Here is a 7,500-nt window from a genome sequence, read left to right on the forward strand (position 1 = left end):
TTTTAATCAACTGTCTAAAAAAGGAATTTTTCTTTTTTGGGGGTGTAGTTAAAAAAACAGGGGCTTGGTTTTTTTAGGGGGTCTAAAAATAACTAGGCATATTTTCCTCCCCTCTACTCACCTACTCCTCCCTGATCCTCTCCCGTACCTCTGTCGTACCCCACCCTTCCTTTGCACATCTATGCCCATATCCTCTACATTACACTACTCACAGATATTTCATGTTTTTCAAGACCTTTCTATATACTCACCAAAACTTGATCTTGAACTCCCTACCTCTGAATCTGTTGCTTACTACTTAATCCACTTGACTACGCAAACAACTGATGCAAATTCCTAAGAATAATTTATAAATGAATATTGTATTATTCACTCCAGGCCACTCTCGGTTCAAAGTTTGATTTATTCACGGATGTGCAATACGACACCAGAGCCACGCCAACGCAATTGCGTAAATGAAATCGATTTCTATAGAGAAATAGAGGAATGGGTTTATTAAAAGTCACTACGTGAAGAGACAAAGTAAAACACAAGCAAACAACGTCATACGGAGGCGTTGGTTTGTCCAAAGTCACTACAAAATGTTAATTGCTAAAAGCGAAAGTAGAACATAATGCTGGATAAGGTAGAAGGTCGAATAATTAATCAAGGAAACCGGAAGCTCGAAATCTTTACTGCCTTGACTGGCACTTTTAAAAGAGTATGGATGACTCTGATGAATAGTATAGATTTCGCACATTGTGGACCTGACTTTTAGGGAAGTCAAGGAAACGCTTTTATTTGGAATATACTTTATAATACTGATAGCTTTAGTAAACTAAATTTTGCTTTAATTGTGTTTACAGAAAGAACGCATAAAGATGGAAGACAACCTAGAAGAACTAACAAATTTCAACGATCTGTCGGAGGCAGAAAAGGAGGAAGAAAGAAAAGATCTGGAGGAGCTTAAAGAGAAGGTAGACAAAGTGGTTCCTAAAGCCAAAGATACCGCTAAGAGTCTTCGTGTAGCGGCTGACAAACTCGATCAAGTCTGGATGGATTCCAAGATAGCACAAGCCTCAGGGACTAGCGCTACAATAGTTGGAGGGCTTTTGACAATTGACTGGAGGAATTTCGACAATATTTACATTTGGAGCTGGGGTGAAAATTGGCTCAAGCATCGTAGAGCTTACCATCATCAACTCGTCTGAAATCCAGACAGCCGAAAAGAAGTTGCAGGAGGCTTTCGATGGCATAAACGATGTGCATAATATAATACAGAAGTGGGTAGGTTACAAGTAGAAGGCAAGGCTGCTGTACATGTGTTGTCTCGCTGTATATATCTTGGAGCTGTCTGAGCCAGCCCGTAATAAAATTCCTTCAAAAGAGCATTTTGCCCCTTATAGGGCTCCCTCCCAACATAGTGGAAGTAGCTGAAAGAGTCAACATGAACGTTGCACAGGCCGGTGCACAAGGCGTTGCACAGGGAGAGAGACAGGCTGGGGCACAGGGAGCAAGACAAGCTGGCGCTCAGGGAGCCAGACAGGCTGGTGCACAAGGAGCAAGACAGGTTGGAGCACAAGGAGCAAGACAGGTTGGAGCACAAGGAGCAAGACAGGTTGGAGCACAAGGAGCCAGACAGTCTGGTGCACAAAGAGCAAGGCAGGCTGGTGCACAAGGAGCGAGAGAGGTTGGAGCACAGGGAGCAAGACAAGCTGGCGCACAGGGAGCCAGACTTGCTGGAGGACTGATGATTGGAGTCGGTGCTGCGTTTGTGGTTTTTGATGCCATAGATTTGGGCTTCACAATCAGAGATATTGTTCAAAACAAGGGATCCGACGCAGCGAATTTTTTAAGGTCGAAGGCAGAAGAACTGGAGAACATATAAGTGAACTAGAAAAGTAGTGTTATTGCAACTATAGCTACAGTAAACGGGTTGGGTAGTATGAAGCGCGAAACCCTCACAAATGCTCCTGAACTTCATGTCCTGTGTATTAAGGAAATGGGGATTCTGAGATTCAATGAAAAATATTTGATATGGCGAGATTTCAACTTATTACCCACCAGTGCTCTAGGCCACTGAGCTGGCCATGGTAGACATGTAGTCCAAAGTTTGAGTATTTAAATCTCGCTTAATACAAAACATTTTTCTTTGACTCTTGGACTCCCTATTTCCTGTGCAGGGTATGAAGTTAAGGAGGATTTGTAAGGATCGATTTCGCCCTTCGTAACACTTAAAACATAACGCTTTCTGTTCACTTCAACGGTTTACACTTGATTTTCAAAAACTTCAATGAACACGACTGTAAACTCTTCATGGACAGTAAGTAAACTTAAAGCAGGCAACATCACGGTACAATCCTAGCTTATTGGGGAGCTTTAGCAACTACAACGGCGACGGCAACGACAACGTCAAAAATTTGCATATTTAGCGAGCAAAAGCAATAGCATTGCACGCTCTGCACGTGCATCTTTTCATTTTTGTATATTTCTTTGCCGTCTTTAGCAAAACAAAAACTTGAAATGACTAAAGTTGAGGTTTTAGGGAGAAGGTCAGCCTTAGAGGATAAATTTTCCTTTTCTCCCATAAATTGAGCTCCGTTCATACTAGTTTCGTTCTTAAGGGTTTGCCACAACTTTGTAACATTAAAATGCTTGGAATAGTCGCGAAGCGATTACAATAACACGAATTCACATTTAAAAGACGACGTTCTCGTTGCCGTTGCCGTCCTTGTTGCTAAAGTTCCCTATTGCCTGACAGTTTGCTTGTTTGAAGTTGTTTCCAAGTTACATTTGCTTAACGTCCAGTCTTTGGATTCAATAGGTTACATTACAGAGATGGATAACTCGTCATTTTTTATGTCTAATGTGTCTGAATATAAAGTCTGTTTTTATATGACTTTTAAATCTCTACCCAGTGGATAACTCAATTGGTTAAGACTGCTCGCAGTCCCTTTAGTCGAACCGCCCGCTTTGGTCACGCGCTTTGGTCAAAGAGGTTTTTCTTGAGCTGCGAGAGAGCCGCGAAGAGGCGAAAACGAGTCCCGAAGCGACGAGAAGATAAAAGCCAGGAAAGATCTCATGAATATACCCACCACGAGTCCTTAGGTTAAACTCTCATTTTACAGATTAAGTCAAAGTGCCCATTTCAGTGATTAGGTCTAAACGTTCGTTTACCTTATTGCTATAGCAATATTTAGTTCTAGAAACTGATTTAGAATGGTCATTTTTAAGAGCTATGGTTGCTGTGTATATCCATGAGATCCTTGCCTAAAAACCCCTGGTTACCTTGAACGTGAATCTCACTTTCATTCACACACCAGCTGTCAAACGTGTGAAATTAATACCAGAAACCCACAAGGGTTGAAACGTGTAACGGCCCCTTGTGTGCTGGGAAACAAGCTTCTGATTATTCAATTTGCTAAGTACCATATTTGGAACAACAAGAGCAAGAGGTTTCCAAATATGGTACTTAGCACTGAACTATTCAGCCAATCAGTTAAAAAAGGAAATTCGGAAGCTGTGAACGCGCGTTACACGTTTCAACCCTTATGGGTTTCTGATAATACTTAACAAAGGGTCCAATGGCAACTTAGCAGTCACGCGTCCCCTAGGTATTACCAATCAAACGAACCAATCATATTGATTTGTGTGTTTGTAAAAATATCAACCAATCCGAGCCTGAGGCCCCTTTCACACGTATCCGGATATTTTTGAATCCGCAACTTTTTCTTTCTGGATTCAAAAATATTTCCGTCCACACGTAGCGTATTCAAATCAAATTTGCACACGTATCCGAAACGTATCAACGTTGTAGACGAACATCACACCGTCGAAACTTGCCAAAACACTCCAACATTAAATTAAGGACGTTCGCACGAAAATCTTCCCAAATTGAAATTTGTTTCACTTCTCGCGTGAAGTTAGGTCATAAATTGCTTCTTCCAAAAATGAAAAAAGTTGGGGGGGTCACCGACTTTGTTTCGGAGAAAAAGGCATGGGAAAAATGCTCTGATTTCGATAGATGGGTCATCATAACGAGATGTAGCCTCATCTACTCAACCGTCGAAAATCATAAAAATAATATGTTAGAGGGAAGGTTTCTGTGGACAGAAATATAGGAGTGGGTCTTTTAGATAATTGCATGCCACTGGGGATGTCGTAAACAGTAGAGTTAATCCTCAACGAATGCTTTCGCAAGCGCCTCCCGTTGTAACCACTTCCGGAATTCAGGACACAAGGAAAGAAGAATCTTAGAAAGATAACTTCTTACATTTTGATTTTTTTCATTTCATCATATTTTGTAAATTGTAAGAAGAGCAATTGATTCATGTCTTAAAAATAGGAGTCACCGATGATCTAAACAAGTAAAATCGATGTGATGTTGCGAAACTCTTGGAAAAATTTTGCATGACCTGTCGGGGAAGGACTGGAACCCAAGACAGGATCGATCGATGAAAGGTTTTTGTAAAAAAAAAATTCTCGAGCGTAGCAACAAAGTTTCAAACAGGCGTTATCTTTATTTGTTTAGTGTTTTGTATCTCTCCATTGCCGTCATGCTCATCTTCTGGATTGCCTGGCAACCCAGTCGGAAAATAGGTAATATTTCGTCGTTTTATTTATTTATTTATTTATTTATTTTATTTTATTTTTTTTTTCCGTGTCCGTAAAAGTCTTGCCTCTCACTCCCATCCTAAGTGGTATCTTTGTGCATAGAGTCTTCTGTGCCTATTGTGTTGGGTTTGAGGGGGTTGGAGCTAATGCTAAGCTTTCTCTGGTGCACACAGGAGAACATTACCTGCAATGGCGTCGAAAGTCATTGTAACGCGAATGGCGTTTTAGTGCATCTTTAAACAAAATATACCCTTATGGAGCTCAAGAATGGAACGTCAATTGGATAAGCAAGACAGGCGGTGAAAAATAAATATCTGGAATCTTAAAAGCGACGAGTAATGGACTTCGACAACAATCTTTCGCCCGTCGAGCCGAAATCAAACTGAGCTGTAATTCTAATATTTTGCCAAGTGTGCTGTTATGTACAACACTGAAACCAAATGGAAAATTCTCTGATAACTTATGGGTTCAACAAAGACAGAAAAGGGATCGAACATCTTAAGTGGATCGGTGATCTCTGTTGTCTGGCTATTTGACTGAATGTATTTATTTGTACTCAGCTCTGCACAGTCTTCCGGTAACAATTGGAAATTTCACTAATTGTTGTTAACCTTCAATGCCGTCGAAAGTCATTGTAACGCGAATAGCGTTTTAGTGGATCTTTAAACAAAATATACCCTCATGGAGCTCAACAATGGAACGTCAATTGGATGAGCAAGACAGTCGGGGAAAAATAAATATCTGGAATCTTTAAAGTGACGAGTAATGATTTCCGACAACAATTTCATTTTTCGCCGTTGGATATCAAGTGAGCTTTGTTTCAAATATTTTACTAACTTGGTGTTATATACAAAACTCAAATCAAATGGCAATTCTTTTATGGATTTAACGAACATTGAAAGAATCGAACGCCTTGAATGCATCACAGTGTTTACTGAAGTCGCATCCAAGCTGTCTGGCAAGTTACATTCATTTTGTGACTCAACTCTGCAAAGGTAAAAAAAAATTAAAATGTGACAGTGAAATGAATGAAAGCTTGTTGTCTCCTTTGTGCTTTATTATTTACGGTCAAGGTTTTTTCAAAAAGGGTTTGATGTGAACTGTCAGAAATTTATTTAATTGCATATGCTTTGTGACACGGATTGTGTGTCTTGTTTGCACGCCCGCAATTGAAATAGGAAGGGTTTTTTGTCTCTAAAAGTAAATATGTTGTTTGTTTCAATTTTTCGCTGGAAAGGATTTTTGTGAGATTTCCCCCTGTAATTGTGTAATTTTCGAGCTTGCATACGTGTGTTGAAACATGATACGGGAGGATTTTTGTGGTAGTGCACTGTAAGCAGCGCATAAGTCATGAAAATAAACAGGTCTGTTGGAAGCGTGCTTGAGTTTCAACAAAATGAGCCGCAAAATCGGAAAAAATTTGTTACGCTGATAAATAACCATTGTGATAAATAACCTCGTCTTGGAGAGTAAAGATTTGACTTTGCAGAAACAATGGTCAACCTCAAGAGTTGGGCGATTGTGATCTTTGTGTTGAATTCGCACAATTCTTCTCAAACGTTATAACAAATGAAAGAAAAAGAAAACTAACAAAAACAAAACCCCGGTATCTTGCCGTCATTTGACACAGAATGATGCTTCACTGTTTCGCGAATAAACAGACCGCGGTAACCTTATTACGGCGCCCGCTGAATTCGATGTCACTTTCGATTTTGCGATTTACTTGTGTAGCCAAAAGTAAATAACAAATTTGAACGTAGCAAAAATCTCGCAAAATGTTTTTCGCTGATGGTAACTTTTCATATTCGAGATTCAAGATTAATGTTGTTTTAATGTCGTTAATTGTGTTGCTGATAGCAAAATATTTTATTCTCGATCGCCGGTCCTGAAAACTTCTTTCTGCTCTTCCTAAAAACTGCGCATCAATATTTATTTACTTTTGCATCAATATTTGTTTTGCATAAAGGAAGCTAACAAAATCTGTATCTTGCTTAGTTCGCAATTTTGGGCGTTAAAATAGAATTTTCGGTCCTATGCTTCTGTCACGAAGTGGTATATTTTTTAGGTCACCCATTCAGATACTAACCCCGCCGGACAGGAAAAAAATTCAGTGAACTTTTCTATTACAATGGTGTCGGACGCTCAGAGTGCACGATTAAACTTGTGGAGTAAAGAAGTTGTGAAGGAACTTGAAAATGATTAGCATGTCAGCCTAGAAGCGAATGTTTTTTCATTCCCTTTTATTTTCTTCAATGTTTCTGGGTTTAGTACTTTGCTAGTAACCACGTGTCTTCTCAGGGGCCATTTACCCAAGACTTCTACCCTGGCACTACAATGATATACAATACCAAAACAATAACGTGTACTATTAGAGCTACATATTACGCAAAGACAACTTGAATCTCCTGGAAGACAGTTGACATTATGGAATAAAGGGCTGTGTTACTGCACTACCACACGTACGCAGTGCGTGCCTATTTTTTCTAAAAGATGACAGGAGTTTTTTTTTTTCTGACAAATTATTAATAGGGCTGTCAGCCAGGTTTTTAACCTCAGAAAAAGATCTGCTTCGTTGTATGAACGTGTGAGCCAAAGGGCCTTTGCTGGCACGACTTCTGGGTGACCCCTTAAATGGTCTTAATGACCCTTGACTTGAAAAAATTGCCTGGAACGCTGCTGTTTAATACCACCCAACTTTAGTCCCTTCTGTTTTTGAGTAACACGTACCATAGGCAACCCAGGGTACGCTCATGGCGCGTCTAGTTAACTAAAGATTTCACCTAAACACTCTAAAATAGCGTGACATAGCCCCTTTAAGTGGCATACGTTGTATGGTAAATCATATTGTCTAGCTTAGTCCTCTCCTGTAACCTATAACTCTTCGTTGTTTGTAGCGTGAATCTCATT

This window comes from Montipora capricornis, chromosome 10 (assembly GCF_036669925.1).
Source record: "Montipora capricornis isolate CH-2021 chromosome 10, ASM3666992v2, whole genome shotgun sequence".
Classification (NCBI taxonomy): Eukaryota; Metazoa; Cnidaria; class Anthozoa; order Scleractinia; family Acroporidae; genus Montipora; species Montipora capricornis.